Consider the following 23,752-nt stretch of genomic DNA (forward strand, 5'->3'; position numbering starts at 1 on the left):
GTGGGGGGCTGCGGGCCGGCAAGGTCGGGAATGGGACAACCGCCTCCGCCTCTCTGGGACCACCGCCTCCCCTTCTCGCTGCAGCCCCGGCCAGAGCGCGATGGTGGCTGCGGCCTGGACCCCAGCCACCTTTGGCAAGCGGTTGTGCTGCAGCTCGCCTGGGGAAAGGGCGCCCTTTAGGTGCGCACCTCATTGCTGTGGCCACCCTTCTGAGAGCTGCTAGAGGTTAAAGGCGAAGCTTGGAGTAAGGTCGCTGTCTCCAACCATGCAACTGCACACCTGTTCTACAGTTAAGTCCTAGCAAAGTCTAATCCTCAATCTGAGCATAAGGTTTCACAAGGGGCAACAAATACAGAGTTGTAGGAAGAAAGGAAGGAGGGTGAATAAAATACATGGGAGTGGAGAACAGGAGAAAATATCTTAATTGCAATAAAGGCTTCTATTCAAAACCCAATCAGGGTCCTGTAAAGGACAAAAGGTACAAAAATAACAGAAAGTCAACAGGAACAAAACCCACATGAATCACTGTGGCATCCAGTTTCTAGCCACAAAGAAAAAGCTCCAGTCCACTTTTTATTTTTTTTGAAAAATTCCTGACATTACAGAACTAAACTTAAATGTATTAATAGTCCACTCTTACATTTCCGTGATAAACAGAAAAATTCATGACCAAAAAAAAAAAGAAGCTTATAAAACTAAATATGGATCTCAGCATTAAAAGCTGAACAGAGAAAGGAATTAATTCGCTTTAATTAAAAAATCACGAGTGGACGATAGTGTGTAGAAACTGAAAATTTACAAACTATTTAAAACCTGGAATCGCTGACTATTCAGAAACTACACAGATGGATCATGGGTGGTGGTGAACAGCAGAAAGAGATTATGGATGAATCTGCATTGCTCTAGCTGCTCCCCATGCCACCAGTCTCCGAGGAAATCCTGACTTTGATTAGATACTGAGCCAGGCTAATGCTGGCAGCAGATCCAGGGAAGGATCAGTAGATCCTTCCACTGGGTTCACAATTTTGATCTGCGCCCCAACAAATGAAGGATCTCATTGATTGTGGCGCCTTGACGTGCAGCCAATCAAATCCTTTGGAATGGTGAGTTCATGAGAAGTAGTCTGAGAAGATGCATCCAAACCTGCACTGAAACCAGTGTTGCCATGCGTCATAGGAAATTGAGACTGTTGCATTGCCAACTGGTGCAGCTTGGTCAAATCTGGCTGTGGAATGGCATACTGTCCTTGAATGGTATAGGCCTCTGGACGTGGTCCCTCCAGGTCAAGGTTGAGGCACATGGATGGGATAGTGTGGGTAAAGCTCGCACTGTCGCTGCCTGTGCTGTACCTGCCCTGACCACCTGCAAAGATGAATGGAGAACTTGACTGCTTGGGCCAGTACGGATTGGTCACGCCCTTGGAGGGGGGGAGGCAAGTTCAACATGACCACGCAGATGATGGATTGCGCAATGGCAGCAATAGTGCTGGCCAATGGCTCCTCTCTGGGGGCCTTGGTGGTGCATGGTGGGGATGGGGCATCTGTGGCCAGGGTGTTCTTGCAGGTGGCTTGACAGGGCATCTAAGGGCCATTCGTGGGGGACGGAGGCAGCGAGCTCTGGCCCTCTCTGGCTGCGCATTGGGCTGGGGTTTTTGTCCTGGATGCTGGAGGGAGCGCTTGGATGAGTGTGGGATGGCGGTAATCGCTCTGGCGCTGAACTGGGTTCAGGACTGCAGAGATGGCTGCTGGCCAATTGCTGTCCAGGGTCAGGATGGTCACGGGGTCAGCGGTGATCCCGGAGGGGAGGCAGCTGCTGGCGGGGCGGAGTCCTCCAGGAGGATGAACCTTGGGATGGGCGCCCATGAGCGGTGGACGTCACGATCAGGCACTATGAGAACGCTGTGGTCCTTGGTGATCAATAAGCAGTTGGAGCAGGACGACAACACTGCAGCAGCTGCGGACTAGAGCGATGCTCAGGATACTCACAGGTTAACTTGACTTTTCCTTTTTGGTTTTCTGGTCTTCATGTTCCTCTTTCCCACTGAGATCTTTTTGTAAGTGTGGTAACATTTCCTGAAATCTCATTCTGATGAGTACTTAGGTAAAGAAACTAACAAGTGCTGTTCCATTTTTACTTTTTCTTTACACATTACACCTCATCTAGGCCTTGGTTGATGACTACTTTGGGTGTGGAGGGGGGCCTAAAGGTGCAGGGACACACTCCTTGCCTTTCTTTCTGAGTGCCCCCTCTGTTGCATCTCTATCCTACCTCTTCTCTGTCCTTCCTTTGTTACTGTCCCTTCTGTTTCCATTCACCTTTTTTCAACCATGGCCTTAGGATGGCAAGTTATGGTCTAAATTGGAATTGACAAGCTTGGAGATCCCAACTGCTACAAAGAGAGTATGTCCCTGTGAGTATGTTGCCAGGATGCCCCAGGACCCTGTTGTGATCAAAATTTGGTGTTCCAGAGGCGGCCTGGCTTCTGTGGAAACCCAGTTGACCAGAAATGTCCTTTTCTTTGAGTCGGACAGGTGCTGGTTTATCTCACTTTTTCACTTTTGTCCCTCTCTTAGAGACCAAGGAGAGGGTTCCACACTGAGTCTTTTGGATCTTTGACATCCACTGAGTTCTTTGGATGTTTTGGGGGAAAGGACAAGTGTTAGGTGTTTTGTGAACATTCCAAGTTCATTTATAAACAGCAGGCAGCTTTCTGTTCTATATCAGTTTTGTTCTTTTTCTCTTTGGGTTCACTTCACCTCCTTATTGAGTTTGGGTGTAGGGGTCTCCCTCTTCACGAAAAAGAATTCAAAATTAGATGTGAGAGTGAGTATTTAGGATGAGTAAATAAATCACAGCACATTATACATGTGTGACTTCAAGATTTAGATCCTCCCCCACCCCCCAGTGTGTTCTTTAAGCAGTTTGCCAGAAATACCTACTTAGAAATGCTTCCTTATGGTAAGAACTGTGCAAGTGAGGAACAGTGACACTTAAGCCTCATTAGATTGACAATACCTATAGCTCTGGTCTCATGATTTTGATAAAACCTTTCAGACTGAATTTGAAGAAAGCCCCCGATGGGCCCAGGTAGAAAAGTTTCTGCCCTCAAGTTGGCAGGATATAGAACTTGGGCTGAGTTGAAGAAACCCTATTCAGTGAATGTAGGGTAACACCAGCCCCATCCACCTCCTAAAAATCGAACAACCTCTCAATTATCATCCCCTTCACTTCCCACCTCTAAAAGCCTTTGACCTAGGAATGTGGGTGTTTACAACTGCTCTTTGTCCCAGGGGGTTAGTACTACCATTGAACAAAGATGATTTCCAGAAGGGATTCTGGAAGGATTGTGATGCCTATCCATCGTAATTTATTCAGCATTCACTCTGAAAATTTAGCAGGGTCTCACTTTATGCTAGACAGACTCCCTGTAGAACCTTTCCATTTAATGAGTGGCAGAATACAATAACCAATTTTTAATGAAGGGAATGAAAAGGCATTTTGCAAGAAGTGATATTTTTGTGTGAGTTTGAAAGTAAAGGCTAACTATAATAAGCAAAGAAGTGGGGGGGGGGGGCTTCCTGCACAGAATTGCTGGTTATCTTTAATGTCTACCAGGATCTCACTGCTTTGACAGTGCAGCCATGTGCTCAGAGCCACTGAGGAATCTGAACGAGAGCTGTGTAGGTGGCCAGAATGTGCAGGTGTCTCAACTTAAGCCAGAACCACTTGATTTGAGACAACAAGTCACATACAACAGCTCTGCTTTGAAGCTTTGATAGTTATTTAGTTTGCTGTTTCTTTTTAATTTCAATTCACTTCCATCATGGTGATGAGCCACACACATAACGACAATTCATGTGTGTAAAGAAACCAGGGGATTGATAAATGTTGGGAACACATTCTGGTCTTTTCTGTGGAAAGTGGTGTGTGTTTTACTAATTGTCTTTATTATCACATGATAAGGAAATAGAGCAGATATTCGGCAATAATGCCTCCCTTGATAAGAATTTTATTTTTCTTCAAGAAAGATTCAGGGTGTGTTGCTGAGAAAGTTTCAAATTTCAGAGTCTTCCTTTTTATTTTATTTTTTTGTGGTGTTACATATTGAACCAGGGCTTCAGGCATGCTAGGCAAATACTCTACCACTGAACTACAGTCTAGCCCCATAGTCTTCCTTTGAAAGGAAGAGGTAGGAGCTAATTAACATGTTTATAGAAGTATTAGGGAAGGGTAAGTTCAGTTTCAACTTCAGGGTGTATGCAGACAGAACCTCCCATAATTTTACTTATAATATATTTCTCTAATATTCATTGAGTACCACCATGATGTCACATTTGTGCTTAGCATGTTAGAATGAATGGCTGGCTTCCACAGAACATTCAGGGGACTCTAGGATTGGTTGAGCCCTGAGTCACATATGTACTTTACTGGAGGGAAATGGGAAGGAGAGTTATGGAGCTTATGGGGATGACCTTGAGATAGACCAGAGTAGATCGAAAGGTAGACTAAAAAAACAAAAACAAGTTTTTATTATGGGAAATTTCAAACAGGCATGAAAGTAGGCCAAACAGTATTTGAACTCTGTGTATACAACCTCAGTTCCAAAAATTATCAACTACTGAACAGTCTTTTACCTCTACTACCATTATAAATAATAATCCTTAAAAGAAATTATACACAACACATCAACATGGCTATGTTCCTAAAACATCCTTTACTTATAAAAATAGGCAGCTGCCCTTTATAAGCCTGAATTCAAGGATGGATAGTGTTAGGTTGTATGTTTAGGTGTGTGGTTCCTGTTCATTTTAGAGCTGACTTAAATAAGGGTTAAGGTTCATCCCTCACAAGATGGATATCTGTTATTTCAGCACCATTTATTGAAAGACCACAGAATTGCTTTGGCATCTCTGTCAGAAAGGGCACCTACAATGTGCCAGCCACTGACACTCTCATGGTGAACAAGACACTGGAAGGTAAATAACCCATCATCTGTTCCTATTGTATCCTGAAGCTCCATCTCCTAACCTGTGTTAGAGCAAAGGGCTAAACCAGGGTCCATGGTCTGGGGAGCGTAACTCTGCTGGGAAGCCAGCTGCGGGGGACAGGAGCTAGTGAGTGGGTGTGAGGTTTCTTCCCTGGAAGGCTTGTCCAGCAAAGGCAGTGGGAGATGGGGTACAGGAGAGGGCACTGAAGGAGGGAAGCCCCCACACCTGCACCTTGCAACAGGGAAGCTCTGTGCTCTCCAGCAGGGAGCAGAGGAGCTGGCTCCAATGCCCCCCTGGGGAAGGCTACTCTGAGCCTCAGGTGGTGATTCTGGAGTTGAGGGTGAGGAGCAGGGATGGAGGGTACAGGGTGTGAGCCCCGCAGGTGAACAACCCTGGTGGGTTTCCTTCATCTTGCCTGAGTATTTCTGTTGTACATGACTCCCCCTGACCTCCTGTGGACAGAGCTGTGGCCTTCTGCTTGGCAGTGAGGAAGGGAGCTGTAGAGATGTGGACCCATCTGGTAACAGGAGTGGTGGTGGAAGGCTCACTCTGTCATGGGGTGATGTGAATGACCAGATTCTGCAAAAGGCAGCATCCTAAGTGTGGACCATTGTCAGATCACCAGGGTGACTTTGGGTTTGGGCCAATTTGTCTTCTCCCACCTTGACATTGCCTCAGTACTAACTGCCTGGTTTCTCCTTAGGCACCTGAAGACCCCCCTGAAGACTCTCTCAATAACCAACTGCCCACTGTCAGATCCTGACCATAATTATCTTTCCCAATGTCCAAACACCAGACAGCTCAGACACTTGGAACTGAGGGGCATCAAACTGACCAATTTCAGTCCAGAGCCCCTCAAATTCTGCTGCACAATGTTGCAGCCACCCTGAAGAGCCTGGACTTGGAAGCTTGCGGGATCACTGACTCCCAGCTCCAGGCCATCCTGCATGCCCTGAGCCGCTACTCCCAGCTCAGGATTTTGAGCTTCCATGGGAACCACCTCTCTATGTCAGCCCTGAGGGACCTGCTGCCTGAAGGGTGGATGGGGAAAGAAAGTGCAGCAGGGGGCTACATTGGAGGGAAGCCCCCTGAGGATAGGACCTTCAGGACATGTGTCTTTATAGAGAAATACATAGGGACCTGGATTTCTAGAATGGCATTCAAGCTTCATGGACACAGGAAGATGCTACTTTCTTTCATGGCTGGTCCATAAATAGTCAGAAATGAACAGAATCTCAATGTTAGTCTTCTGACGTCCTCTGTGATGGATTTACCTGGCTTTCTAATGAAACCTTGGGATTATCCAGGTGCTGATGGAGAAAGATGGCATTGGGTACTTGGTGAACAATGAGGTCCAGCTCCAGGAAGTCAAGGGATCAAACTGAAATCTGGTCATGATGTGTGGCTACTCAGTGGCTGAACACATGCAGGTTAACACAGCTGGATTGGAACATTCTATGTAGGCATTGAACATGAGCCTTTGCAAGAAAACCTCTTCTCATTGGACCACATGCCACCCAGACATTGAATGCTAGCCCTTCCTCATGGGCTCCACATAGACCCAGAAACCTCAGGTCCTGGTCTCTGGGTGTGCAGGGCAAGGGCATCTGTGCATAAGACAGCCTCATTGTCTCACTCCCAGTGCCTGCAGGAGGTGTCCATGCTGCACATTGATCAGAGCCTCTGGGCCTCACCAAACCTTGCCTGTCATCCACCTAGGTAGTCTGTCCTCAATTCAACTAGTGGTGCCCATTGAAGGTATCCAAATTCCTTTCAGCAAAATAGTAGAATCATATAGGTAGATAACATTTGCAAATATTTCAAAATAAAACTGAGTAAATTACAAGCTCTGGGGGGGGGGGACTGGGTTGCACATAACTGACAGACCTTCCCCAACTTTTTCCATCTCTCTCTACCAAGGGACACATGTGGCCTCTTTTGAATCAGCATATGGTCAGAAGATGAGTAAGGATGAAGTGGCTGTGGGCAAATGGGTGGCCCTGCCTGGTCCTAGACCAAGATGCCCTAAGGGACAGCTCCCTGCTGGGGAATCAGCTAAGGACTGGGCTGATGGGGTTGTGCAGTGACCTTAGCCTTAGCTTCCCATGCAAGGATGAGAACGAGGTCCACCCAGTCTTCATTTGAGTTATCCTACAGCTGCCTGTGGATGTGTTTTGATTTGGGCCTGAAGGCTTCTCCACACATATTGAACTGGAACCCACTTTGATGTGTAAGCAGACTGCAGCTGACTCTTGGAACTGGGAGCAGAATCTGGGCCATGCACAGCCGGCTCATGTGTCCCACACGCAGCAAACTATTTGCCTCACCCCCTCTTCATGGAAGTTCCTTTTCTGTGGCTCTAAGTCTAACTAGCACATGTGGCAGGCGGAAGGTTCTGAGCAGCATTTGTTCTGCACTGCTGCTGGATTCTAGGTTCAAATAAAGCCAAAGATCTGCAAAATGAGATGTGTCATCATTTGTTCTTTTAAGAGTTATCATGACTAAAAAAAAAAAAAAAAAAGACTTAAAGATATTCTGGTGCCTCCAGACCCCTTGAACACTGGAGGGGTTGTGAGGGCTCTTGGTCTTCCCAGAGCATTGGGGATAAAGCACTCACATCTCTTTGAGCTGCTCATTTTTGACTCTAGGTTCATTTGTGCTGTGAGACAGCACACAAATGTAGGATGTAATGACAAACAGGACCTGGTGTGTAAGAGTGGCTGGATAGGCAGAGAGAAATGGGTTCCACTTTTTGTGTGATAGTCCAGCCAAAGTGACTTCATATTGTTTTGTGATTCCATTTTGTAAAACAACCATGTAAAGTAGAAGGGTCATGACCAGGGCAAGATGTTCTTTTCCTTTTGCTATAGAAACCTTTAAGAACATGGAACTACTTAATGGGGCATTGTTTCTGTAACTAGGGGAATGGGGCTCTGTTTCTGTAACTGGGGTGACTGGGCTAATTGTGATTGGCTGAGCGTCCCTCCACCTGGCTGCACTCTCCCGCTTCTGTAACTTGGCTTGCTTGCATTGGCTGGACCCCCAAACCCCCCTTTTGTGGTTTTCAGGCTTATAAGGAGCACTCTTGCAATTGTTTGGGGCTGATCAGGGGAACAGCTTTATGTCGTGGTCAGTTGCCACCTGAGTGCTTCAATAAAGGCTTGATTCAATTATACATGAGTGGTCTAGAAGTCAATCTATGAAACCCCAGGATGATGCTTTAACTATAACACTTGGAGCAGCTACTGAAAGATGCAGAGTCCTTTGTGCATCTGGATCAAAACAGTGTAGAACCCCTTCTGGAACACTGGCCAATTTCACCAGTACAGTCTAGGAACCCAGAACCCATGATTTTCTAGAGAAATGAGTGAATTTCATCAAAACTAACTCAGGGAGCTAGGGAATCACTCAGTGGTAGAGCACTTGCCTAGCATGTGGAAGGGCCTGGGTTCCATCCAAGGCATCACAGAAATAAGTAAATAAATAATTCTAAAAATGATGTGACCATATTGGGAAGGTTTAATTGGAATAGAGCTGTCTATCTGTTAGAAATATTTGAAAAGAAAGAACCAGAACCCACATGAAACAATGGAATGCATTCTTTAATTGGTCTTGCCAGGTATGTAAAATTGATGTCCTGAAAGATTTGTTTCCAAAAACAACTGCAAAAGCCGGATTGGTGATGCTCAGCTATAGTTCCAGCAATTCAGGAGGCTGAGACAGGAGGATGGTGAGTTCAAAGGCAGCCTCATCAATTTAGTGAGGCTGTAAGCAAGGTTATAAGTCCCTGTCTCAAAATCCTCCCTGAGGGTGTGGCTCAGTGGCAAAGCACCCTTGGCTGCAATGCCTGGTCCCCAAGACAATAACAAGTACAAAAATCTGGTTGGAGTGGCACATGTCTGAAATTCACCTACTTGAAAAGTTTAATTAATTCATATATTCTTCCAATTTTATTAATTGGGGGCATACTCCATGCTTATTTTTTCCAATCCCTTGACATGCAATATTGGGCCATTTATTTGAGATTTTTTCCTAATGTAGATATTTCTTGCTGGAAACTCCCCACTTAGAATTACTTTTGCTGTATCCACAGGTTTGAATATCTTGTGTGGCCCTGTTCATTGGTCCGCAGGCATTTTACACTTTCATTTTGATTTCTTCAATGACCCATTGGTTGTTGGGGAACACGCTGAAGAATTCCCATGCTTTGTAACTGCCTGGGGGTTCCTCCTGATATGGACATAACCTATGTACATGCTCCTGTGTGCTTTAAATCAACTTAATATTCATTAGTCACTGCATACAATGGGAATAATACATTGTGTTTTACACTATGCTGTTTAGAAAATAATGACAAGAAATAGTCTGTACACATTCAGCATAGATACACTCATTTTCAACGATGTTCAATCCAAGGCTGATTAAGTCCAAGGATGCAGACCCTACAGCCTCAGAGCCCAGATGAGAGACGCAGTAGCATGGAAATATGAGCAGAGGCAGAAGCGAACAGAGGCATCAGTTACATAATACAACCAATGAACCAGGAGGATAATCCTTGAGAATTAGAAGCACCACAGCGCTGACATCTGCTTGGTGTCAGCACAGAGGGACCTACACCTCTGGGGCCACTAAGGGCATTTCTGAGAAATAAGTTAGTAAGAATGAAGCTGGTAAAGTTCATTTGATGCCTAGGTTTCAGTAATTCAGGGAATTGTGTCTCTATTATTTTTTTCAATGGATCAGTCCAATGTTTTATCTTACCTCAAAGCAATAAGCTTCAGAAATCAGGTGACTGAATAATAGGAAAGGCCTAATTGCCTAACATGCTCTATAATTAAACTATTCTTTTCCTTAAGGTTGTATTTATTGAATAAAAAGAAAGAAAGGGGAAAAAAGGCTGTAAATCTGACTCAGCGGTTCACTGTCTCTGGGTTCATCACCTGGTACAAAAAAAAAGAAAGAAAGAAAGAATGAAAGAAAGAAAGAAAGAAAGAAAGAAAGAAAGAAAGAAAGAAAGAAAGAAAGAAAGAAAGAAAAAGTGATTTCTGGTACTTTGTTCTTTTACTGAACACAATTTGTGGGGGGTTAAAAATGTGGATTGTAGTGGACATGGTGGCACACATCCGAAGTCCACCAACTCAGGAGCTGAGGCAGGAGGATTGCAAGTTCAAGGACAGCCTGGGCAAGTTAGTGAGACACTGTCTGAAAGTAAAACAGGAAAAGGGCTGGGAATGTGGCTCAGTGGTCCAACATCCCTGCATTCAACCCCCAGTTTCTCTAAAATATGGGGTTTGGGGATGTGGTTCAGTGCATAACAGGGGTTCCCTTGATGCTTTGACTATATCCCTTGTGGCTTTGAAACTTACACATTATGTTTCTTTTCCCAAAATCTTCTCCCTAACCTTCTCCTCCCTGATCTTCTTTTCCCTGATCTCCTTCCTGGTTTCTCTCTAATCTCATTTTCTCTAAACACCTCTTTAAAAACAACCTGTTCCTGCTGATGGGAAGAATCACAATCTTTGGGACAGGAGTCCCCTGTGTTCCTCTTTTGTGAGCAAAGTAATAAACATTCTTTTTTCTTTTTCTCAAAACTGTGTCCTTGTTATTGAATTGTCATCAGGGTCAAGGACAGAGCTTTTGGCATCCAGTGGTATAGAGCCCCTGGGTTCAATCTTTGATACAAAAAATAAATAAATAAGCAAGAAAGCAGGATGAGCATACTTATCCCTAGGTCAGTGGCCAGTGGTCCTTTTATATTCCCCATGATTCTTTCCTGGTTTTAAAGAGTTTTAAATACTTTCCTACAACCACATGCACTCCAAACTCCTGCCATCAGTTTCAGACAATTCAAGGAAACTAACACTGGTTGTGTCCTTGCTAAGTATGTCTATCAGCCGGGAACGCCTCTCCTGTGTACTTACAGGTGAAGCTAATGGTGAAAGTTTTCCATCAAAATGACACCACTCCAACACAACAGGGTTGGTAGGATGCTAGGAAGTGGGCATCCTGGACCACAACTGCCTGCTAACAGGAGCCATCACAAAAGACTCACAGAACCACAGCCTTATGCAAAATCTTAGGGCCTCACTAAGTTGCTCAGGCTGACTTTGAACTTCAAATCCTCCTGCCTCTGCCTCCCAAGTATTTGAGATTATAAACATGCACCACTGCGTCCTGCTCACAATTATTTTTTCTGAGAAGATATCCACACAGCAGGTCCCTGTCATCCTGGACCAAGGCCACCCTTGTTACTGAATCCTTGCAGCCAATGATAATGGTTTCAAAGCACCTTATGCAGCCTCTGAAACCCTGTCTTCCTTTGCCTCCTGGATGGGCCGGACTTTACTTGGGGTCCTGCATTTTCTGTCCCTTCTAAAGTCAGTTTTTGGAGAGCCACTCTATTGTTATTTGGGTGGCAGAAAAATCTACCTGTCTCTAGTCCCAAGCACCAAGTCAAGGGTGGCAGCCAAGAGTGACACCTTGCCATTTCAACCCTCTTGTTCAGCTGCCTCAAGAGATGCCCCAAAGCAAGAAAGAGGTAAAGACATGTTAAATTTGAAGGCCGGGCTTCAAACATTTCTCATCAAAAACCCCCATTTATGTCTTAAAAATAATCCTAAGCATGCTTCAATCGCAAACATAAGTGAAATGAACATGGGTAATTTCTGCTAAACACTTAAGAAAAAGGCCCAGCCCAAACCAACAAAAACAAAAAAAGCAACTCTCTGTGTTTGGTGGTGCATACTTGTAATCCCAGCAACTCCGAAGGCTGAGGCAGGAGGATCACAAGTTCCAGGCCAGCCTTGGCAACTTATTCAGGGCTATCTCAAATTTTGAAAAGGGCTGTAGACATATATGACTGCAACACTCATTTGTACAACCAGAGAAATAAAAAGATGTGCTGCAATTGTGTACAATGAATCAAAATGAATTCTGGTTTCACATATGCCTAATAAGAATAAGTAAATAAATATGTAGATACTTAAAGAAAGTTCTAGTTAGTTGAGGTTCATTATAGAGACTGTCATTTAACTGAGACAACAGAGAGTGGAGATATGGGGAACGGGAAAGAATGTTTTGGTGATTTGAGTTTTACAATATGATATGGCTTGTCAATTTTCAAAGAATTAGAATAAAATTTCACTGAAGGTAAAATAAATAAATAAATAAATATGGCTGGGGGTGGAGCTCAGTGGACAGCACCCCTGGATTCAATCCCTGGAGCTGCAACACCAACACACACCAACAAAGATCTCTTTTGCATTTTCCCATAGGCATTTGCATCTGACAGGTTGCAGGAACGTGCTCAACTTTTTAACCCTGATGCTTCCCAATTTCTGATTGGTTTTTACTCAAACTCTCACCTTTCATTATGCTACAGAGAATTCCCTTATGTGCTCAAGAGACATAGAAACTGATTAGGGTTGATGCAGCCTGGGAAATACCCCACTTTGGGAAGAACCAAAAGGCTCCAGGTGATACCTACAATGGAGACAGGGAAAGATACCTTTGGCCCTGTTTCTATCTCTCGTGCTCCTAAGAGCCCACCGTTCACTCCTGGTGTTCACTCAGGTGTATCTTTCTTTCCTTCCTGCCTTCCTGTCTCAGTACAGGGGATGGAACTCAGGATCACTAGGCGAGTGCTCTACCACTGAGCTCCATGCCCAGTCCTTTTCATTTTTTATGTTGAGGCATGAACTTGCTAAGCTGCCCATGCTGACATCAAACCCACAATTCTCCCATCTCAGCCTCCTGAGTTGTTTGAATTACAGGTGTGGGTCACTATGCCTGGCTCTTGGTGGTTTTTTTGTCAAGACTCTCTTCCCCTGGTTCTGACCATGAAACTGCTCTCTGGCTTTCTGTGTCAATTCACTTTTTTGGAGGTAATCTTGTCCAGCAGGTTTACAGTGCTGATCCCAGATGGAGACTCCCTTTTCTTTTTTGGGGAATCAAAGAAGGCATCTCCCTCCTTGACCTCAAGGACAGCACTGAGATTGAAGGGTCTCTGTTGTCCCTCTTGTAGCTACTTCCCTTCTGACCTCTAAACTCCTTCAAAAACAGATATTTTAATCTTTCCATGCCCTCCACCCAAGAGAACTGCACCCCGCCAAAACAAAGCCCCAGGCAGGCACCAAAAACAGCTGCATGTATTTCCCACTCCCTTGGTTATCCAGAGTTCCAGTGTCCACATGCAGCCTCAGTGGCCCAGTCCCCAGCTCTGCTCCCATTATAGCTGCAGCCTAATCCTCTGGACCCAAGTTTTGGAAGATCAGCCATGTCCTCATGGGATCCTCTCTCCTTCCCTGAGTGGCACATGGGCTGGTATGTTAGGAAACATAAAACCCAAGTGAGAGTTAATACACTGAGTAACTCTGACATATGTGTGTAAATTCAATGTGGCCAGCTGGGCACAGTGGTGCATGACTCCCGGCAACTCAGGAGACTGAGGCAAGAGGATGCCAGGTTCAAGGCCAGCCTTGGCAATTGAGTGAAATTCTGTCTCTGGAAAAAAATACGAGGAGCTGGAGATGAAGATCAGTGTTAAAGTGTCCCAAGGTTCAATCCCCAGGACCATCATTTGTATATCTATATCTATATCTATCTCTCTATCCATCTTTATATATATATATATATATATATATATATATATATATATATATATATATATATATAGAGAGAGAGAGAGAGAGAGAGAGAGAGAGAGAGAGAGAGAGAAGGGCATAGCCAAAGAAATCCCAAGAACTATGCATTCAGTTGTTTTTCCCTAAGACCAAAAACAGATTTAACCCTTTCCTGTCTCACACTCAGGACCATAAAAGTCAAATATTAATAAAAGTTAATCAATAATATAGAGTAAACAATTAATGTGTCCCTACTCTTCAGTTATTCCCTTTCAGGTATGGACATTTGATTAAGTCAGTTAATTTGAAAAAAAAAAAAAAAAAAAAAGAAGTTCAGTGAGATTAAGTGGGTGGAGAATCAAGTATTTAACCAGATAACACTGATTGGAGCTAGGTGTTGAAAAGAGGAGGTGGGATTAGAAAGACCCCATAAAAGCTTCAAGGAGTCATAGAAGCACAGAAGCCTGGAGCCCTGTGTCACTGTCTGGCACTGCTAGGATTCAGAACTCCCTGCCAATCATCCAGCTCTGGTAAGTCACCAAACCCCACAGAGACCCCATTCAGGCTATCTGGTGGCATACACTTCTCGTTCCATCTACTTGGGAGGCTGAGGAAGAAGGATTGCTTGAGCCCACAAGTTCAAGATGAGCTTAGACAACTGAACTAAAAACAGAACCTCTATGGGGTCTACTCTCAGCCAGTCTTACCCAGTGACCTACAGCCTAGGAGAGGTAGCACATGTCTGTAAACCCAGCAACTCTGGAGGCTGAGGCAGGAGAAGCACAAGTTGAAGGCCAGCCTCAGTAATTAAGCAAGATCCTGTCTCAAAATAAAAAACAAAATGAGCTGGAGATGTAGCTTAGTGTTAGAGAACCACTGGGTTCAGCCCCCAATACCAAAAAAGAAACAAAAAATGGTGACACGTCGTTTGTGATGGCAAAGAGGATATCATATTCTGTCTCTCCAAAGGACCATGTGTCTGCATTTTGTGTCTCTAAATGCAGTTTTGCCTTCATCCCAATAATTTTGATTTCTGCTTTGGTTTAGGTCATATTAAATTTCTTTCCTTCTGTTGTTCTTTTTTTTAATGAATTTCTACCTATTTATCAACTTTAATTTCAAAATACTTCTCCCTTTGCATCTTCATGGTAACTTTGATTCCAGTTAGAGAAACAGACTCAAAAAAGTAGATGGGACTCAGAGAAATGGCTACTGCAGTTTTCCAAAAATAATTGTCCTTCCTTCTCTCTGGGTCTGATACTCTTAAGACAAGTCTCTTCTTAAATAATTCGACAAATCTTCAATGGTTGCAGGACTGGAGCAGGCATTTCAGTAAATATCTGTTGAATGAATGAAGAGTAAGGAAACCCTTATTCAGAGCAAAGCACTGATGTTCTTATTTAACATTCAGCCACTCAGTACCTCAAAGTTTCTTAACACTCTCATGCTTGGGCTTAGTTTCCTTCACTTAGAATGTTTTTTTTTTTTTTTTTTTTTTTTTCTATTTTTTGTTTTGTTTGTTTTTATTTTGTCTCTGGGGATTGAATCCAGGGGCACTATACCCCTGAGCTACATCTCCAACCCTTTTTATTTATATATTTTTATTTTAAGAGAGGGTCTCACTAAGTTGCTTGGGGTCTCACTAGATTGCTGAACCTGGCTTTGAACTTGTAATCCTCCTGCCTCAGCCTCCCATGTAGCTGGGATTACAACTGCAAGTCACCAAACCTGGAACTACACAATATTTTTCATAGGTTACACTCTATTCTGATCTATTTATTTCCTGGGACTGCACTCCAAAGTGGCACGCTGTCACATGTACAAGATATACGTGACAATTGAGCCTCATCTCAGAGTTAGCATTTTCCATCTCTTACTTCCAAATGCTCTCAAATACTATATGTGGCTTTTAGCATTGGTTATATTTAAACTGTTCATGGTGGTACCTGTCTGTAATCCAGCTATTCAAGAAGCTGAGGCAGGAAGATCATGAGTTTGAGACTTATCTGGACAACTTAGTGAGATCCTGTCTCAAAATAAAACAGGGTTGGGAGCCGGGTGTGGTGAGTGAAGGGTGTCTGTAATCCCAGTGGCTTGGGAGGCTGTGGCAGAAGGATCACAATTTCAAAGCCAGCCATAGCAAATTAGCAAGACCCTAAGCAGCCTCAATATAAAAAATAAAAAGAGCTGAGGATGTGGTTCAGTGCTTAACTACCCTGAGTTCAATCTTTGGTCATCAAAAACAAACAGGGCTTAGGATGTAGCTCAGAGATAAAGCACCCTGAGTTTAATCCTGTGCCACAAAGTGAATAAATAAGTAGATAAATACAAACCAAAAGGGGTAAGGGTGTAGCTCAGTGGTAAGCTACCCCTTGCTTCAATCCCTAGTATTGCCAAAAAAAGAAAAGTATAAGTAAGTAAGTAAATTAATTTAAAAATTGCTCATTTTAAAAATGAAACCGATGACACCCACTTTAGTTATTTATTTACTGAAGCTAGGGATTGAACTCAGGGACACTCTACTACTGAGCTACATCCCCAACCCTATTTTATTTTTTCATTTTGATACATGGTCTCACTAAGTTCTAGGCTGGCCTGGAATTTTTGATTCTCCTGCCTCAGTCTCCCAAACCATGGGGTTATAGGCCTGAACCACCAGGCCTTGTTTGACACCCAGTGAGTGAAATTAGATCAATCGATTGCCAAAGCAGCCACTTCAGCTGAGTTGTTTCCTCTACATGGGTATAAGATAGCGCTGTGGAGCTTGGCTGTGAATGATGTGTTTGGGTGGGGCATTCCCGCAGGATCCTTTCCATGCAGACTCCAGAGGATGAGCAGTGGGCCCCACAAATGCTCCAGAAGTGGGCAGGGCGCAGCCTCCTGAAGGACAAGTTCAGGGCCATCTTAGCTCTGGAGGACCTGCCCATACAGCTCTTCCCACCACTCTTCATGGAGGCCTTCAGCGGGGGACACACTGAGGTCCTGAAGAAAATGGTGCAGGCCTGGCCCTTCACCTGGCTGCCCTTGGGGTCCCCGATGAGGAAGACAGAGCTGGATATGATCCGAGTGGCACTGGATGGGCTGGATATGCTGGCTGCCCAGCAGGATCGCCCCAGGTGAGGGGGACCCTGGAAGGGAGTTCCCTGGGTGGCCAGGGAAGTGATGGCTGTGGGCAGGGAGAGTAGGTGCTGACGTGTGTCCAACAGCATTCCTGTGCTGCCAGCAAGGAGGGTTGGAGAGGCCTTGGCCATGCTGAGCCCAACCTGGGAGGGGCTTCCGGATATGGAGGGTGCTTGTGGCAGCTGCCTTGACCCCTGAAGGAGGTTGTGTCTGCCCCTCCCTCAGCTGGTACAGGTGGGGGCACCAGGCTGGATTGGAGGGGCAAGGGGTAGAAAAAAGTGAGACAGAAGGAAGAGGTGGAGCATGGGGCAGCAGCTGAGAGGTGAAGGAAGGAGCCTCAGGGCTGAGACTCTGCTGTGATCCCTGCAGGAGGTGGAAACTCCAGGTGCTGGATGTGTGGAAGGTTCATGGGAACTTCTGGAGAATGTGGTCTGGAGCTGTGGTCGATGCCTGGTCACCAGGAGTCATGAAGGAGAGGCAAACAGTGATAGCCTCTCTAGACACAGGGCCCACTCTGCCCTTGAAGGTGTTAGTAAACCTGTGCTTTCAGCAAAGACCCCTGAATGCATTCCTCTTCTTCCTCTTTCAGTGGGTGGATGAGAGGAAGGGTCTTACAGCTGTGCTGTAAGAAGCTGCAGATGTGCTCTTTGCCCATTTATAGCATCAAGAGGATCTTGGAGAGATTGGATCTGGACTTTATCCAGCAAGCGGATGTGCAGTGTCCCTGGAGACTATCTACTTTTTCTACTTTTGCTACCTATTGGGGCCAGATGAGCAACATGAGGAAGCTCTTTTTCTCCCCTGTCTATGTGTCTGCCTATGCTTCACAGGAGGAGAAAGATCAGTTGATGGATGATATTACCTCACAGTTTGCCAAGATGCACAGCCTCCAGAGGCTGTACCTGGATGGTTTCTTTCTCCTAGATGGCCGTCTGTGCCAGGTGCTCAGGTGAGGAAGCAGAGGGAACTTTCCTAGGAGATCAGAGAAAACTCTTTGTTACATGAAACTTCAGTAGGCACCTGCTGTGTGCCAGCCATGGTGACTTAACATTGATGGAAATGTTAGAAAGTCAATGAAGTGTTTGTTTCTACTCTGTCCTGAAGCCAGGTCTCACATAAACCCCCACAGAGAAACAGAGTCCTAAACAGGGGTCCTTGGTCTGGGGAGCAGAACTCTGCTGAGGAGCCAGTGGGGGGGAGAGGAGCTAGTGAGTGGATGTAAGGTTCCTTCCCTGGGATGCCTGTCCAGCGAAGGTGGTGAGAAGCAGGATAGAGGGCAGGGCGCTGGAGGAGGGAAGCCCATACACCTTCACCTTTCAACAGGGAAGCTCTGTGCTCTCCAGCATGGAGCAGAGGAGCTGCCTCCAATGCCCCCCTGGGGAAGGCTGCTCTGAGCTCTGGGTGGCGATTCTGGACTTGAGGGTGAGGAGCAGGGGTGGAGGGTACAGGGTGTGAGCCCTGCAGGAAGGCAACCCCAGTTTGTGTTGCTCCATCTTGCCTGGGTTTGTTATTTGTGCATGTCTCACCCTGACCCCCTCTGGCTACAGCTGTGGCTTTCTGCTTGGTAGTGAGGAGGGGCGCCTTAGAGATGATGGACCCACCTGGTCACTCAAGTGGGGGTGAAAGACTCAGCATGAAACAGGGTGACATGAACGAGCAGATTCTGCAGCAGGCAGAGTCCTGGGTGGAGACCATCATCTGAAGGTCAGAGGGACCTTGGGCTTGGGCCAATTTGTCTTCTCCCACCTTGACATCGCTCCTCAGAACTAACTGCTTGATCTTTGCTTACACTCCTGAAGACCCCTCTGGAGACCCTCTCAATAACCAACTGCCAGCTCTCAGATCCAGACTGGAATGATCTGTCTGGGTCTCCAAACCTTGATCTGCTAACACACCTGATGCTGTGGGACAGCAAATTGACAAATTTCAGTCCTGCGCCCCTTATAATTCTGCTAGAGAATGCTGCAGCCACCCTTGAGACCCTAAACTTGCAGAACTGTGGGATCACACACTCCCAGCTCCAGGCCATCCTACCTGTCCTCAGGTGCTGCTCCCAGCTCAGGGTCTTGAGCTTCAATGGGAGTGACATCTCCATGTTGGTCCTGAGCAACCTGCTGCTTCACACTTCCAGGATGACCCGGTTGAATCTAAAGAGGTACCCTGCCCCTCTGGAGAGCTATGATGCCCAGGGTGCCATCCACCCAGGGAGACTTTTCCAACTCATAGATGAGCTGATGGGGATATGAGGGATGTGAGAGAGCCAACGGATGTCCTTTTCTATACTAAACCCTGCCATAGATGTGGCAACTGGTTTATCAATAAACTGCACTCCAGTCTGTATTGCTGTTGGCTGCCTGCCTAGTGGGATGCATATATCAGAAAAGTTCTCCTGTGCACTTCAAAATAAAGGTAAGACACGAGTGTCTCTCCAAGGGGAACTAGAAACAGGATGCCAGGGCACTACTTAACACAAATGGGAACAGAAAAGCTGATGCAGGAGGCCTGGGTCACAGGGGCTTGGTTCCCATCGGGAGATGGGAGACTTGGGACCGATGGGGACATGTGCCTTAGGAGTCAGAAACAGGAATCTGAATTTCTGGAAGTAGATTTGTGCTGAGAGGTACACAGGGCATTACACCTGCATGGATGGTTGCAAACGAGCGACTTGGGGAACTTGCGGCAGAGCCTCTGCTGTCCTCCAAGGTTTTCAGCTTAAAGGTCAGGAAACTGACCCAGTGGCTGATCAGTGCTGATCAGTGACACTGGAGCCGAGGACCTCATGGCATCACAATAATGCAGGGCCATTCTGAGTATACCCTCCATTCTTTACTTCTCTCTGAGTGCCATTCCTTCTGATGCATGTTGCTGTTCACTGGGGTTATGCACCTGTGATTGCCCACAGAAGTGAGAACACTAACCTGCTCTCCAAAGGAGTTTATCTGGGGATAATAGGAGACTTCCATCTGAATTACTCAGTTCATAGTGGACCACAGCTGTATCCACAAGGGCTGAGGTTCAGGGGAAAATAGTCTGAGTCTGTGTGTGTGTGTGTGTGTGTGTGTGTGTGTGTGTGTGTGTGTGTTGGGGATTGAACCCAAGGGTGCCCTAGTATTGTCGAGAACTTCATAGAATATGACTTACAAATCCTTGTAAAATTTAACAACCAATCAGTCAAGAAACCCAAAGCAAGGTTAGACATGTACCCAAGAGTTAGGTGCAATAGATAAAATTATAAAAGCAAGATTTCCTGCAATTCCAAACCCAAGCACCTGTCATCTAATGGGCCTGCAGACTCCAAATGGTTCACAGCAGACACCTTCACTCTGCTGTCTCTGGTACCCAGGTGATAAGCAGAGCCAACAAGGTTGCCTTCTGAAAAATCAGCAATAAACCCAGACTGGGAATCTACAAGGGTGCCCTGAAACCCTACATCACCCCTCTCCAGCATCATGCCAAGACCTCTCAACCATACAATGTCCTAGAAATGCCTCTCACTCAATTCACAAATGATTTGTTTTATGGTCTCCTATGGCACAGGATTCTAAAATAGTTTTTCTTCACCTTTAACAGCAGGTGGCGAATGAGAGCCATAAGACCTCCTTGGATAAATTGAGTTCTCTGCAGAAGAAGTCTATTACTGCCTGGAATGGTGGCAAATGCCTGTAATCCCAGCAGCTCAGGAGGCTGAGGCAGAGGGTTTGCAGGTTCAAAGCCAGTCTCAGCAAAATGTGAGGTGCTAAGCAACTCAGTGAGACCCTGTCTCTAAATAAAATACAAAATAAGGCTGGGAATGTGGCTCAGTGGTTGAGTACCCCTGAGTGAAATCCTGGTACCCCCCACAAAAAAAGAGAAAGAAAGAAAAAGTCTATTGCTTAGGTTATGCTCTGATTATGCAGGAAATTTCCCTCTTACCTGAAGAAGAAACGACATCCCAGGTCTCCCTAAACCCAGAACTGAGATAATTAAGAGGTTTCCTTTCCATCTCTAAGATTCAAATCCTCTGATATTGTAACCCAGCTTTTATACTTTCTCTCTAAAAGTATTTTTCAGTACTTGAGATAGAAACCTGAGGCTCTCTAGCACTGAAATACAACCTCAGTCCTTTTAATAATTTTATTTTGTGTTAGGGTCAGTTGCCTGAGCTGCTCAACACAATGGCACAGAACTAAAATCCCAGCAACTCAGGAGGCTGAGGCAAGAGGATCATAAGTTCAAGGCCAGCTGCAACAATTTAGGGAGACCCTGCATCAAAAAATAAAAAGGGCTGGGAATGTGAGTCAGTGGTAGTGCACCCCTGGGTTCCATCCCCAGCACCATAAATAAGCAAATAAATTGCAGTTGCTGTACCCCGGCCACTGGCGGTGTCAGAGAAGGAGATGCTGGAGAGTGACCGAGTGACCTCAGAGTCTTGTCCCCTGTTCAGTCCGGAAAGATGGACTCATCACCACAAACACAGAAGTAGAGGGCTAAACAGGGGTTTGTGGTCTGGGAAGTGGAACGCTGCTGGGAAGCCAGGTGGTGGGGAGAGGAGCTAGTGAGGTGGGTATGAGGTTCCTTCCCTGGGAGGCCTGTCTAGCAAAGGTGGTGAGCAGCGGGGTGGAGGGGAAGGCGCTGGAGGAGGGAAGCCCCCACACCTGCACCTTGCAACAGGGAAGCTCTGTGCTCTCCAGCAGGGAGCAGAGGAGCCACCTCCAATGCCCCCCTGGGGAAGGCTGCTCTGAGCCTCAGGTGGTGATTGGGAGTTGAGGGTGAGGAGCAGGGATGGAGGCCTTGCAGATGGTGGACCAACCTGGTGTAAGGCTCACCCTGAAATGGGTGATGTAAATGAACAGATTCTGCAACAGGCAGAATCCTGGGTGTTGACCATCATCAGAGGGTCAGGGTGACCTTGGGCTTGGGCCAATTTGTTTTCTCCCACCTTGACATCACTCCTCAGAACTAACTGTCTGGTGTCTCCTTAGGCAACCCTTCCCACCAGACCCTCTCAATTACTAACTCCCTGTACTTGGAATCAGAGTTGAAGCATATGTCCCTGTGCCTGGGTATCAGTCAGCTGAAGCACATGGATCTTGATGGCATCAAAATTTAAATCCAGGTGTGGTAGTGAACACCTCTAATCCTAGTGGCTCAGGAGGCTGAGGCAGGAGGATCAAAAGTTCCAAACCAGCCCCAGTGACTTAGATCCTCAGCAACTTGGGAAGAGCCTGTCTCAAAATAAAAAGGGAAGTGGACTGTGGATGTAGGTCTGTGTTAGAACACCCCTGGGTTCAATTCCCAGTCCCCCTTCCTCCAAAAAACATCCAGTTTAAGTCCCATGCCCCTCCAAATTCTACAGAAAGTTGTAGCTACTCTGCGGACCCTGGAATCACAGGACTGTGAGGTCATGGGCTCGCAGCTCCATGCCACCCTCCTTCCCTGAACCGATGCTCCCAGCTCACCATATTCAGCTTCTATGGTGCCTCCCCACGTCAGTCCTGGAGAACCACTTGCTGCACTCTGCCAGGCTGAGCCAGTTAAGCCTAGAACCTGTGCACCGCCCCTCTGGAGACCAATCAGTGTCCTACTCTCCACGTTGGAGGTTTTCCAGCTTTGTGCTAAGCTGATGGGGATACTGAGGGACATTAGGCATGTACCCTCTCCTGTGCTTACTTGGCAGACCGGTACCTTTTAACCTGGTGGAACTGGAGGTTTCATGGCCCAGGTACCTGTCAAGAAGCAGCTGTGCCGCTACTGTGTGCCTTCCCAGTCAGGTGCATAGGAAAAGCTTTCCTCTGGACACTTAGAAATGAAACTTAGCATGTAGCTGCAAATGTAGAGGACACAGAACCCTGGCTTCAAGGTAGCTGGGAAAAGACTGAGGTGAAGGATTCCCCCCTTCCTGGGGTGGGGAATAGGACTCGGGCTTCCTGCCCACTAGGTAAACACACTACCCCTGAGCCACATTCACAGCTCAGCAAGTTAGTCAGGCCCTCAGAAACTTAGTGAGAACCTGTCTGAAGAAAAATTGAAGGCTCGGGATATGGCTCAGTGGTAGAGCACCCCTGGGTTTCATTCCTAGTACCAAAAGTTTGTTTAAAAATAAAAATAAAAGGGCTGGGGATATAGATCAGTAGTAGAGAGCCTCTGGGTTCATTCCCCTGGACCACAAAAATGAATGAAAGATGAATAAATGGACTGGGCATGGTGACACATGACTGTAATCCCAGCAGCTCAGGAAGCTGAGGCAGGAGGATTCAAAATTCAGGTCCAGCCTCAGCAATTCAATGAGGCCCTAACCAATTTACCAAGACCTGGTCTCAAAATAAAAAATACAGAGGGCTAAGGATGTGGCTCAGTGATTAACCATCCTTGGGTTCAGTCCCCAATACCAAAAATGAATAAAAAAAAATAAGTTTTAAGGAAAATTAGCGTTCAGCAGCCAGAAGAGGATGGATTTGAGGAGCCCAAGACTGTTTACCTGTAGTGATCTCAAGATAAACTTTTCCAAGTAATAGATTTCACACGCCACCTGCTGGTAGCTCAGAACTCATGGCATGAGTTTTTATAAGCATAACTACCATTGACTATTTTTGAGTGGTATTTTTCAAAACCCAGTACTGTAAAATGATGTTTGCGTATAAATATTTGTGCTGTGATTTTTTAAATAATGTTAATATTAATTGATTTCAAAACTGTAAGAGAAATTTAGTACTGGGTTAGCTTTTGTTATTGTAACCAAAATACCTGACATAAAGAACTTAAAACAGAGCTGGGCAGGGTGGCACATGCCTGTAATCCCACTGGTTCAGGAGGCTAAGACAGGAGGATCGCTACTTCAAAGCCAGCCTCAGTAAAAGTGAGGCACTAAGCAACTCAGTGAGACGCTATCTCTAAAATACAAAATAGGGCTGTGGATGTGACTGGGTGGCTGAGTGCCCTTGAGTTGAATCCCTGGAACGACCAAAAAAAATAAATAAATAAATAAATAAATAAATAAATAAATAAAAAATAAATGGGCATGAAAGTGCTCACGTGTAAACCCAG

At 45.7% G+C, this 23,752-nt stretch overlaps 1 pseudogene; it reads right to left on the reverse strand.

Moving 5' to 3' along the window:
* Positions 1-729: 729 nt before the first annotated feature.
* LOC139707382 (poly(rC)-binding protein 2 pseudogene) lies at positions 730-1,580 on the reverse strand (annotated as a pseudogene).
* Positions 1,581-23,752: the final 22,172 nt, after the last annotated feature.

The sequence above is a fragment of the Marmota flaviventris genome, chromosome 10 (assembly GCF_047511675.1).
Source record: "Marmota flaviventris isolate mMarFla1 chromosome 10, mMarFla1.hap1, whole genome shotgun sequence".
Taxonomy (NCBI): domain Eukaryota; kingdom Metazoa; phylum Chordata; class Mammalia; order Rodentia; family Sciuridae; genus Marmota; species Marmota flaviventris.